This window comes from Centroberyx gerrardi, chromosome 2 (assembly GCF_048128805.1).
Source record: "Centroberyx gerrardi isolate f3 chromosome 2, fCenGer3.hap1.cur.20231027, whole genome shotgun sequence".
Classification (NCBI taxonomy): Eukaryota; Metazoa; Chordata; class Actinopteri; order Beryciformes; family Berycidae; genus Centroberyx; species Centroberyx gerrardi.
The window spans coordinates 16,253,837-16,267,990 of NC_135998.1; the positions used below are offsets into that span (position 1 = coordinate 16,253,837).

The window sequence follows — 14,154 nt, forward strand, 5'->3', positions numbered from 1 at the left end:
AAGCTAAAATAACAATAAGTTTACTAGGTATGTCTGCGTGTGTGCATTCATGCATGCACGCACATTCATGCATACAGTGTGTGTGTGTGTGTGTGTGTGTGTGTATGTGTTGAATAATTACCCACCAATTGGTCCTGCAATTTAAATGTTTCTTGGGTTGACTAACATGAATCTGTGTCTTTACTGTAGGTCAATTGGGGGTCAGTACAGTACAGTGGAGTTTTTCCTCTCCTTTTTTTTCATCTTCCCCTCCTTTCTTCCTCTCAGCCCCAGCTCCCTACTGTTTGTTGTTTTAGTGACATGTGATACTTTGAACATTATACAAGCTAATTTTAGCTGTGTGTTTGTGATAGGCTGCGTGCCCCCTGATGTGTTCTTCTCCACACGTCACTTCTGTTTTCATGTGGTGAGCATAATGCCACTCACAAAGAAGTGGAATGTAGTGGTGTATCTGGTGAGCCCACATGTCATGACTGTCACCCAGATCACCCATACAGCACTCATACGTCAGCGTTAGGGTGGTTGGTTGGTTAGTAGTCTTTATATATTAGGACAATTTTGTAGGAGAGGAGGATCCAATAGAGCATGGGTGCTGAAAGTTATTGGCATGGTTGCCCAAGAGCCAGAATTTACCATGAGCCCACCAGCCCCACTTTGGGCAGCCGTGCTGTTCATAAAAGTGCTATTCCCTTGCATTTGAGAAGACAGCATTATAACAAAACCAGTGAACCTAGCAACTGGACCATTCAAGTTTTGAACTTGAGAGTTAAGATTGAACTGTGTACACGGGTTTCAAAACCCTTACTAACATTTTATTTTCCCCGTTGGGGTGGGGGGGGCACTGGGCGGAAAATAAAATAATGCGGCGTGTTGGTGATAAAAGTCAGCGTCGATGAATTTGCATAATAGATTTTGTAGATTATGTCAACTAATCGTTGCAGTACTAATCCAAAAACATGAAATCATGTACTGTCTTAGATTACATGCCGTGCTCATAATGCAAATTCAATCTACAGTATGTCTGCCTTTCTAAATCTGATTTGTGGGATAGTGAATGTTGATTTTTAAACATTAGCTTACATTATTAAGTTAACTTGCTACATGAGAACATTGTTTTGAAGTATTTGATGGTAATTTAACACAGAATTTTAAGTTAAGTGACAGTTTTTCTGTCCAACCTGGACAGTAAACCAATGAGAATTAGGACTCGGGAACATTTGCGCTTGTTAATGTGGCCATGAATTCTTTGGGTTAATTATTAGAGCTGAGTGGAGCAGAACCATCACAAGCTATTTTTAGTGGGTTTGCAATCAGAAACTGGGACAGCTGCTGCTGCTTTTGTGAGGATTGTCCATTTAATCTGGTCTGGATCATTCTTTACAGTGATTTGATCTAATTGTAAACATAATACTTTACTCACCAGTCAGTCTTCTTTACATACATTTCCCTTGTTTCTCTCATGCGACCTCAACCTGTTACTGCAGAATTTTGTATGTTGTGTAGCTACTGATAAAGAATAATCTGGCCTGCCCTGGTCTGACATAGAGCCATAGCTTTTGCCAGAGTTCAGGTCCAGAAGAAATAAATTCAAGCAGTGGAAAACTCCCCCTGGCATTTCAGGAAACCATTGAGACAGATAGCTTATGGTCTTATGGAGGCCAAACAGGATGAATTCCAACATGGAGAAATAGTATTAACAATGTCTCTGTATTTCTTATCTGTCTCTTGTGTTAAGATCCCCTGAGCATTTTTATATGGACACTGAAAGTGATTTGGAATAGGAACAAGCTGAGTCCGTCCAGCATTTCACAGCCTGTTACGATACCCATACGGAAACAATATAATGCTTTGTCCCTTCTGTTCCTATCCTGCTTCAAATCATCCAATGTGTTATATAGTGATCATTCCTTCTGAAAAGAGCATTACTCATACTGTCTTACTATCTTATCTTACTATCCAGTTGTGTTTCGTGCTTAGAGAAAAGAAGTAGAAGAGAGATGCAAAGAGGTGGAGATTAGTAAAAATAGAGCGCACCATATGGGAGAGATAGTGATTTATAGAAACTGGAGAGACAGTGAAAATGCCTTGAATGTTCAAATATTAGATTTTAAAGCTTTAAGTTTTGTAGATGTGGTGTTAAGTTATTTGTGTGGTTACACCTTGACTAATTCAGGCACCTATGGATTTTAACTTGACCTCACAATATTATAATTGCTGCAGAGAGAGTAGATATTTATAATTTGCTCTCATTCCAGGTATTCTGCAGCAGATTTAATGGACATAGAAAAGACTGACATTTTGTTTTGATATCCTCACAAGAGCCAGTGTTTAGGGTTGAAAGGCCTGGTGAGTGTAAGAAAAAAGCTGATCGAAGGCAGACGCTATTTATGGTAAAACCACAGGGCCAGAATATGAATCCAAGACCATATCAACACTTCCACTTTGTGACCGCTGATTAATGTCAGATGCAGGGAGAATATGGAAAAGTCAATCACAAAGCCCTCAGCCAACCTGATGAGCCTAAAATGAAAGGCTTGTTAATGCGATAACTGTGTGTGACACCCGGACAGTCGCTTCCTACAGGGCAGTAGATGGGGGGGGGGGGGGGGGGGTCAGCGATTTATTTAATCTCTAATTTATTTTAGACATCACTAGGCACATTCAAAAGTCTCTGGTTTTGTGTCTGATCCTAAATATGTGTTCGGATCACATATGGGTTTCGTAGAAAGCCGTTGTCTGCAGTATTTGATCCCAATATGATCTGCCTGCTGTCTGTCTGGAGTTGGATTGGCGGCAGCTGCTTCCAATCCCCCTGATGCCATGGCAGAGGTAAAAAGAATAAATATTGTTCCAGTAAGCTATCACTTGATTTTGATTTAGATCACTTCTAATATTTGCTTTTTTTTGTTTGATGAAAAATGTTTAAAGGTGCATTCCAACATGGACCTCTGCTCTATTCGATATATAGACCCATAGAGTAGGATGAGCTTTCTGCGTGGTGTAAAACCAGAGATATTTCCCTCCTGCTCCTGCTTCCTGGTTACAGCTTGTTGCAGGTTACAGGTGTCTGACCACCAGCCTTCCCCACTAGGCAGCAAAGGTGGTGCAGGGCGTGTGTTTGTACCTGGCAGGGAGAGAGGGAGAGAGAGAAAAGATGTGTAGCCTAATGAAATGAACTGGGCTGATTTGCTTATTATAATTTACTCAAGCAAGCCACAAAATGCCAACTCGTCGTTGTGTGCCAGACTGAAAGGCTCAAACTTAGATGAGGGAGGGTATATTTTTCAGAGTGTCAAGGTAGGCGGTCCCTAGAAACAGCCAGTGGATATGTCCATATGGCAAAAAAAAAAAAGGTTTAAAAAAATGCTGTCTCTCCGGTATTTGTCCCGGTAATCAGATCTGCCACAGCACTATAATTTGAGCCTTGTCCAGTGTAAAGACCTTAGAAAAGCAGAAGTTAATTTTCAAAGGATGTGAACACTTCCCCATTGAATTGCAAAGGCCATAGATTGTACACAACTAGATGAAAAAGCAAAGCAGTGAACTGAGGGAGAATTGATGTAATGGAGCTTATAACTGGCCGGCAGGTTATTCTTAGAAGCTTCTTAAACAGCAGCTATATGCTGTGGACAGACATTCTGCACTCTGCATCCATCTGTATAGATTATGGTACTCCACGTTGAAAATTGTGTCCAGTGAAACTGTAAGCAACTGTCAAAATACCAGGCGAGTTCCTTTCCTCAATCTTTCACCACGGAGGACTCACTCCAGGAAGAGTCTGTATGCAACTGTTTCACCTCTTGCCTGTAGTTAGAGGTGAAACAGAGGAAATTCAATGTGTAAGTTCATCTGTACTCCACACTCGTTACATTTTCAAGCCAGAGACCCAGACTAAGCGATAAACTTCTATATTAAATTCAAGAAGAAGCTGTTTTTTCAACATTTTATTTTTCATGTGAAAATCAATATTCAACAAAGTAAATGATCTCTTAAGGCATCTGTAGAATAATATTTTTGTTGTTTTTGACCCCAAATTATGAAAGATTATACCTTAATCATTTAAAAAATTTTGTTTATTACAAAAAACATGAAGGTTTTTACTGCAATCCTGTTGTCTTTATGTAAGGGATGCAAATTGTCCTCTATTCGTGGAATGACTCAAAAGTTAGTTAGCTGTAGAGGGACAGGAAGCTCAGGCTACAACCGTAGCTCTCTGAGTCTGTGTATCAACTGCTCATTGTTAGTGGTCACCGCCCCCTCTGAGAAAATTCAAATTCTCCACCTGTTGCAGTTCTTCCCCAACAGCCAGAGGGAGGAGGATGACATCATTATGACGTCACTCTGCCGAATCCATATACCATTATTACAAGAATTCAACCTCATTGTCCAGCCCTGTAGGCATACAGTACATACAGTCAAATCTCGATCTGTTAAATGAGCTAAATGGTTTGTTTTGGTTTTTTTGGGAGGGAATTTCCCTTTAATAATGTGTGTGATCCAGTCATTTGCCAGAGAGTCCAATAAGATGGCAGAAATCAGGAATGTCTGCACAGGAAATCACTTGACTTTTATTACCACTCACACAGCCTCACAACACATGCTTCACTGTGTTCATGGCTTTCACAATAAAAGCTTGTCACAATGAGGAAAGAAACAACATGTTTTGTATAGAAATATGGATTCAAACATAACATGACATTGTTATGACATTCGCTGGTGTAGCTAATATATTTTCATTTTTCATGAATAATACAGCAAGATGAAAGTCTCGCATTCAGAATTAGACGGAACAGTCAATCCTGAGGGAAAAAGCTAGATTGGTGATTAATTCTACTTCCCATAATCCAAAAAGACATAGTGAGCAGACACACTGACCGTTAACAGGTAGACGATTAGGTAGAGACTATGTGGGCCAGAGCAGCAGCATGGTATCTCTTTCACACTTGAGAGATATACCTTCATCCCCAGCTTCCTGTGTTACACACACACACACACACACACACACGCACACACACACCCTTTTTTATTCTGAAACATATGACTAATGGAATTTGTCGCTAGCCCCACGCATTTATGATGACATCTATGTTTAGGACTGTGTTTATTAATTATGTATGATCAACTGAAGCGTGATGTTTCCATGATGTTTGCTCTTACAAGATATGGGCATCCATGGGATTTTATGCCAGTTGTGATTTTAAATTATGGAAAATCAACTATGGCCTAATGCTTTTCAGATAGAAAAGCAACCAAAAAATATGGATTACGTATACAACCTTAAATTTCCTTCACAATGGAAAGACAGAAAGAATGAAAGCCTATTGTGGCATTTCCATGACAAAACTCAAGAATAAGTGAGAACTTGTACGCGAGCAAGAGGACTGCTCATGCGAGGAAATGGCACCGCCGCGCGCTCGGGTATTTCCAGCGAGCGCAGTGACGGCTCTTTGCACGATTGGGAACTTTGTTGCAAGCTTGCAAGCAGAAATCCATACTTCAGCATGCACACCACCTGCAGGAGCGAGCAAAGTTCATTCCTCACACACAATTACTCTTATCCACAAACCTTTTTCTGCACTCAAGTTTCATTTAGTTTTGACAGTCGGGGGCCGAAACTGTGTTGTGATTGGCTGTCTGTTACCCTCTTAAGCAGAAAACATGGCAGCGCTCCGTTAGCGAGCCACGGTTTCCAATAAAGAAAAAAAATTGCCTGCTTCTACCGTCCCTTCTTTGTCCTCTTTTTATTTTGTGTTGACGTTGTTGCACAGTGTACAAGCCAATCACAACACAGTTTCAGATAAGGGCGAGGACTTTCCAGTAGCCAATGACATTTATGCTCAAATATGGATGTCTGATTACAAACTGCAATATTGGTCATAATATTCGCATTGGATGTAGGTCTATATCTGCAGTTTCAACTGTACCGTTATTGTCTCTTATTCAACATAGAAAGGTTTTCAGTTTCTTTCATCAGTTTCTTTTGTCAGCACGGGCATAAGTGAATATGGCTTAATAAGAATCAATAACAATCAATAAATTAATACCATTGTTATTGATGACATCAATAACAGTGATATTCCCCTGATAAAAAACATCCTGTGTTTTCGTTCTTTACATGGACTGTATTCATCTAATGTTAAAAAGTGATTTCCAATGCAAAATGTCATCAAATATCAGTAATCTAATACTCTTATAAGTGCTGTTGTTCTACTTTTGAATATTCCTGGCTTTTAAATGTCTCACCTGTTGGAAAGAACAGAAACAGTATTATGTTCTGTTAATATTGTGCTTAAATCTTTTTTGTCTCACACAAATCATTAACGCGCCATGCATCAAAAAAGTACTGCCATTCAGTAGATGTAAATTAACAAGCATCATTAGGAGGCTCCATTCGGCTGGGAAAAAGTCTAAAGGGATGTAAAAGTGGCCAAAAATGTTGGGTATAAAGCACCAAAAAGGCCTGATCTAAGCGTTGAATAAGCCATGGATGAAGGTTGAAACCAGCATTGGCACTCAGCTCGAGCACCTCCGTGGATAAGAGGCTATTCATATCTTCTGCCTCAGCAGTGCTAGGTTTGTCTCTGACCTGACTAAAGAGCATTCAGTATTCAGTCTGGGGTTGGTACTGCTTTAGGAATGTGTTGTTTTGTTTGCGTTGTCATGGTGATTTGCCTAAGAGTTCCAATGTGGGTCTGCCCGGCGTATCTCCTGTTTTTCAGTAGCCTGATTGATGCAGTGAGAGACTTGAGTCAGACCATGACAACCACGAGTCCACCTCTGTTCAAGTGCCTTTAATTGGGATGTTTGGCTCAGAGGAAAAGAGCACTTGCTATTTTTTCCCCTCCCTGCTGTTGTATTGTACCCGTCCTTTACCGTGTACCTCTTTTTTCTCCTCCTCTTTACTGGTGAAACAGTTTACAAGGTGTTGCAGGTGAGCAGGCATAAAAGACAAGACTTCACCTGTTGCCCAGCCTCTTGATTACAAACTGTATTTTATGAGCCATTAATTCTGCTTGTACTAGCCCAGCAGGTTGCGGTAAGCTGCACTGCGGCTGTGGAATGCTGTCTTGACAGTTTCATCCCTGGGATTCTGCAGGGTAAATGGTTCAGGGCTTTTTAATCAGTTTTATGGATTGAAGACAAGCAGCGGCAATAGTCCTGCCTCATGAAAGTGGAACCTGATACTCTTCGGTGCGTTTCGAAATGAAGAGACAGCATTTGAAAGTCATCTCAGCGGTCAGGTTTTCAAACACAGTGAATGCTGTGGATCCAGAAACCCTGGTCTCATGATTTTCACATTGGGACTAACAACTGTGTAAGCAAGTTAGCTTTAGACAACTTTTTTTGTTTGATTAATGCAGATCAATTTCAGGGTGAGGGGAGTTGACCCGCTTGGGGAACATGGCCTTGCGTGTTTGTGATGACATAATGTTCGGGAGATAGGCCCAAGTCCTGTCCATATAAGGCCGTCTGTCAGGCTCTCAGTCCGCCCCACACAGACGTGACATGCATCTCTCAGGCCGTCAGCTCTCACCACAAGTCACTTCCTCTGACATGAACTCTCAAAAATGAAAGGACCACAAATGTCCCGCCTCAATTGCGTAATTTAGCCATTCTTTAAGACTCATTGCTGTTTATCACTCCATTGGAAACAGGGAGTAACATGCGTGGAATATGATTAATTTTCCACTAGTGCTAAAGTGTTGTGTGTATCTCTGTTGTGATAAGAGACCTAATTGTCTCTATGGATTTTATGGATTTAAAAAGATGTAGACTCCCCCTCTCTCTCATTAGGGCTGTTGTGTGAAACTGAAAACCTTTGACACTATAACTGTAAATCAGTGGTTTGATAAAACATTCATCTGCTTAGTGTCGGTTGAAATAATTCCAGTATATATTGGGAGTTTGGACGCAACCTACACCATTGAACAAAGAATGTTTCTGGAAAGGTATTGCGAGTCATAAACCTAGCTGTAACAACTGGCTTAATCTAAAAATGCTGCTTTATCTCTGAAAGGAACCTCTTTCTTTGCATCAGCCCATCGTCCTCTTGTTCTCACCAACACTGAATCTTTTATTGAAGCTTTTAACTTTCTGAAATCACGTATTGCCTTATTAAGGATAAAGCGGTTTGTTAGTAAAGATCTTAATCTGAGCAGTCTTTAGAATTAAATTCTTTTGTGTGATTATGTGCCCTTATGGCTTGATTATTTGATTATGGCTATATAATTTGTAACAGACAGATGGGAGACACATGGAAGCAATGGACCGTTAAGCCTACTAAGCTCCTGCTTCACTTTGTTTCTGTCAGTCTGGCACAACATGCCTCTCAGCTTTCCTTATCCTTATACAATAGATTTCTTAATGTGAACATTTTGTAATTGAGAGTTCTTCTACAAAGCTCTTTTTTCTAAGGCTCCGCCAATAATTTATTTGTACCTTATGCTTATATCTCTATGAACCTTGAAATAGACAAAGAAGCTTTTTAGCTACTCATGTCATAATCTCCGGTATACTACTGCTGCAGTTGTTGTTGTTGTTGTTGTTGTTTCTCGGCACCATTGAAAATGAGGGGCTTCCCTCAATGTGTTTCCAAGGTTTAAATATACGTTCAATCAAATGTTAAATCAATAAGCCCTCAGATAGAGGCACCAACTAATGTGTAATGTGTTGCACTCCAGCTCCATTTCTAGGAGGATGTGTAGTGAGGAACAGGCATTCATTACCAGTAACTCCACAGCAGTAAAACCAGCGCTGTGGAGAAGACCACAGCAGGAAGCAGACATTATGTGGCTGAATTCCCATTCATTGAAAGGCAACAGGAAAGACATTTTCATTCATTTGGAAAACTGCTTCTTTCTTATCTGCCAAATAAATGTAAAAAGAAGCCCTCTAGTTGCTTTTGTGTTAAACAAATAGTAGTTGTCCTTAATGCTGTGTGGAAGGTACAAAATGGATGTTATACTGTATATTAAGGGTCTCAATGAGAAAAAATTAGTGCGACGGGACTTTTTTGTTCTGCAGAGTCTGACAAAGTGCACAAATCAATTAATATCATGTGGTTGATACTATTTTATTTGGATACTGACATAAAATGTCAAATGTAAAGTTATCTGCCTCAGTCATGCGCTACTGAGAGAACTGAAGTAGTGCAGCCAGAGTTCCTATTCATTACTTATCTGCTCTGTGTCACGAGTGTCTCAGACCTCTCTAGATTTATGATATTTATAGACCAGGGATGCCAGGGATTCTTACTGTAACATCTGTTTGTTTTGTACCCATGTGAGAAAGACAGTGTTCGTCTGAATGACACTGGGATTTACTGTATAAAGACCTCTCTGTTGGCTACAAACTTCAAGCATTAAGGACAGTTAACCACACAGTGCACTTTTCTCTGCCACTTAAAGGAACCTTAGCCACTCTTTATAAGCACCATTTGTCTTGGAATGATAAATGTTTGAGGAATTACCAAATATAGAGCATTGTGGTATGTGGTATTGTCTTTTCTCTTCTCCGTACAAGGAGTGAACTTAAGATGTCTCTCTCTCTCTCTCTCTCTCTCTCTCTCTGTCTCTCTCTCTCTGTCTCTCTCTCTCTTTCACACACGTTACATATTGCAATGCACACATACTCACACGCACACAGAGAGGGAGAGAGTGGGAGAGAGAGAGAGAGAGAGAGAGAATGGAATCTGTGTCCCTGGGACGTGATCCTTCATTCAACAATCCTTCAACACCCTGTCTCTGCCACTGACCTCTGGGCTGTGTAGAGGAGTAAGAGAGCCTGTTGAGTGGGTCAGAGAGTGTTGTGTGTAGTGCTGAAACGATTAGTCGATGAATCGATCAGTCGATCGACAGAAAATGAATGATTAACGATTAACATAACTTGCATGCATCAACATGACTTGCTGCTTATCTCCATTTCACATCATCATTATGAAATGAATACTTTGAGTCTTTTTTTGGCTGCTGGTCAGTAAGCAGTTTTAAGACATCGCTTTGGGCTCTGGTAAATTGTGATGGGCATTTGTCATTATTTTTGCCTTTTAATAGACTAATTAATTGAAAAAAGAATAGTGATAATGAAAATAATCATTAGTTGCAACCCTGGTTGTGTGGGACAGGAGATGCCAGTGGTACTGTGGTCTGTGGAGAGTGCTTATACTGTCTGTAATGGCCTCTGCACTGCTGAGCAATCTGACTTATCTTACTGAAAGTAAGTGAGTCAAGTCTGAGTCAATAACTATTGGCAAGTTTGTCTGTGAATTTGTCAGTGAGTGAGCGAGTGAGTGAGTAAGTGAGTGGGAACTACGTGTTGTGAGCTCCCTGCCCTTTGTGAGTAGCACTTTGCATGTGCCTGTACTGGTCTAATAGGTCTCCATGAGGTTGGTATGCATACATTAGCCTCAGCTATGCTTTCTATACTTCCTACTAGAATTCTAAGCTACTTGACAACAACTCCAAAAAAAAAAAATGAGTCACAGTGGACCCTCCGGTCACCCCCACCACCATCACTTCCTCTCTCTGTCCCTCTCCCCCTCCCACTCTTTCCCCTATTTTCTCATTATAAAGTCCAACACAATAGCGGTCTTTACTTCCATACATTCACTGTATCCCCTTGGCTGCTTTTGAGACTGGGGCCGAGTCTTTTGGAGTTACCTAACCTGAACAAATTCTTAAGCAGTGGAGAAAGGGAACATCTTGTGTTTCTCTGTACACCAGCGGCTCTTCAGCTCTATAGCCTTTATGTTGCCCCTCACACAATTTTGTTAATGGAAATGAATGGGGCATTGACAAGCAGGACTGTGTCATATAAATGACGGCTCTCCAGTGTTAGTCACAAACCTTGTGAACTGACTGAAAAGAGACACAAAAACCTGTTACTTTTGCACATGTTTGACGCTGAGCTGGCACATAGAAACTAGAAAATCCTAGAAATCCTACTTTTATAGTCAACAACTTTTATAGTCAACAACTTTTATAGTCGACAACTTTTATCGTCAACAACTTTTATAGTCAACACTGTTGCCTCCCGCCCAGGAACTACAGATGAAAATTAGCTTACAGCTATATCTGGCACAGTATATTTATTGAGCACTGTCCCTGTCAAATAAATAAACAACCCAATACAGTCAACAGGTAAACTCACTCTTCTCCCATGTATTATCGCTCCATACTCTCTTCATTATCCTTTTCTGTCTTTTACCACATTCATAGACCTCTCCTTAATTGCTATTCACACATGTGAGTGCTTGCCATGTACCCATTTTGCTTAATATGTGTGAGGCTTCAGGCATCCTGGGTTCAATTTATGTCCATAAAACACAGCGTTGAGGGATGAGGTAAGGATATTATTATATCAAATCTAACATGAGAGATACATTTAACATTTTAAGTGACGCACAGAGTGTTTTGTTGTTCCTGCATGATGCTAGCCGCCATGGCTGAACAGTTGTCGAGTGTGAGGGAGTGCTGAGTGATTGATGAGGTGTGCACAGCCTTGCGTAATCGCCAGCCGATCACCACACCTGGTAGAGAGTCATCCCGTCGTCATGGTTTCATCAGGTTGCTTCCTGTAAATGTCATATCCTGTGTTTAGTGCAAGCCTCAGCCTGGTGGAGAGGGATGGAAGATGTGACGCACCTACCAACATATTTAACATACAAGGACTACCGACTGGGGTCCCTGGGGACCCCAAGAATAAACTACTGTAAGAAACAACCATCATAGCAAAATGTTAACTTATTTCTTCTCAAAATATTATTAGTTATGTAATTAATGTCATCTGAAAAAAAACAAAACAGATTATTATTATTTTAGGAAAGTTACAGTTAATTAAATTATGTATTGTATTTCTGACTTTGAACATCATCTTACCTTAGGAAGAGCAGTATTTAGGGTCGTCGACAGAGCACATGAGGAAATCTGTGTCTGCTGCATCTGTGTCCGTCTCCTTCAAAATGACTGACAGAGTGCCCCTACCCCCCCTGATAGTGTGTGATACTTTAAATTAGGACCCATGGCAAACATGAACTCAATAAATAGTTCCATCTATTAAAACTGCAGAGGCGGAATTGGGTGCTTTTGACTACATTGGTATTTTTAAAAAGCAATAATTAAAACAGAAACAGAAAACAATGATATGAAGTCATTAGGAACAAATTGATTGACAAAGTCATGAAAAATTGGAATGATAGAATAAAGCACCTGTGAGATATGACAAAAAGTATACCTCTGGGGTCTGCGGGTACCCCAGTCAGTAGGATGAGGGTTAACCCCACCTGCTGCCTGGGAAAGGAGACGGGGAAATAGGCATAATTCATAGGGACCCATGAAAATATTCCATCTTATTTTCTGAATGTTTGGATTTCTCAACTAAGTTTTTTTTCTGGATTTAGGATTTCACATCTGTAAGGTTTTTATGCTCTAAAAGGCCCATAATCACATAATTTGGCTTAATCAACATGTCTGTGTTTTATATGTTTTTCTTTCAGTATTTACTTTTAAATTAAACATTTATTGATATTTATATATTTATCAAGCTGCCTCTTTGGGTATAACTATATCCAAATATTAATAACATAATATACATGCACACAGCTTTTTGAGTAGCTTTTACGTTACAAATGTTATGTAAATACTTTACGAATCTCCTAAATCCTTCCTTGCTGATGTCCGATTTCCATTTTCATATGTTGATTGAGTTTTTCCATATTTCTTTATACAAAACTGAAAACAAACACTTGTCTAGACAAACAGGCATTCGCTAGGGATTTGGATGCAGCAGGAATGACTATTACTTGTTATTAATGTGTATTAGTTACATCATGTTTATATACATTATCCATCCGTTTATTGACCTGTGTTATATAATGAAGGTCATGAATGAGATTTAATGATTGCAGTACTCTAGTCCCTTGGTCTAGACTTCTGTTGTTGCTTCAGTTTCCACTCCTCTTCAGCTGAGTCCTACAAGCCATGTATGGTCATAGATCCAGCACGCTATCTGGAAATTAAGATGTACGATTAGACCTGATTATATAACAGATAAAGGAGGTTACAATCTGCTACCTCCCGCTCCCGCAGTCTCACTTCCATGTCATATGAGCTTTAACTTCATTACTGAGGGTCACTTAAGATCACATCCTTCCTCCAAAGCAACAGCTCCCCTTCCTCCCTCCCCCAGCCCCACCCCCAAGGTTTCTGTACCAGGCAAAGCTCCCATAGATCACCTAATAAAACAAACAGTATGTCCAAAGCGACCAGCACATACAGTATGTACTCTCTTCATGGCACTTGATAAGCACCTGTAACCACACCTAGAATCAAAGGTTAGCATGTAATGTAGTATGGCCCTGCCTCTTTTAAAGGTCCCATATTATAAGAATTCAGCTTTTCCTCTATTTATATACATATATGATCAATGATGTTTAATGAAGACATTGTTAAAATTTGATTTGAATACAATTTAAAGGTATTGCACTTTCTATCCATTTTTACAGGCAGTTTCAGACTCCCTTCACTAAAGAATTACTGAAATCCTTCCAATCAGCCCGGTTTGCAGCATTTTAATTGACACACACTGGAAAGCCTCCGCTCAGCAGGTTTACCTCATTTGAATTAGAGGAGATGGTGTTGTCGACTTAGTCTTCAAATTCACTGAAAATTCACAAAATACATTTATTTGCAAAACATGAAGAACATACTCTTCTCTTGAGCCACAGTATATTTGAAAACAAAATCATTAAAACTGAATACTATCGGGCCTTTAAATCAAAGCCAAATGGGTTAGGAGTTATTTGTATAGGAGTAGGAGTCATCATAGTTGGAATGTGTTGGCCCTGTACTATGTGCTTTTTAGTTAAATTCACTATTTGATTTATATGTTTAAGAAGGGGAGGTAGGACATGCATCCCCAGTTAGACATTAAAGTGGCCAACACACACACACACACACACACACACACACACACACACACACACACACATCATGTAGACACATGGACATTTCAAATGTATTTGAGGGTGAGGGCATGCTGCTATGCATGTCTTTGTCTTTATGTTTTTCTGTGGATTCCAGGAAGAATAGTTCATTAGTGAGGATACGAATAAACAATAAAAACACAAATAAATAGTGCAAGCGGAATCCTGTCCCA

The 14,154-nt window shown here is 40.0% G+C and overlaps 1 protein-coding gene across 2 annotated transcripts in view; it reads left to right on the top strand.

The window, feature by feature from the left end:
* Positions 1 to 14,154, top strand: part of pdlim5b (PDZ and LIM domain 5b) — a 59,438-nt gene that overhangs the window by 13,911 nt on the left and 31,373 nt on the right. The window lies entirely within an intron of this gene.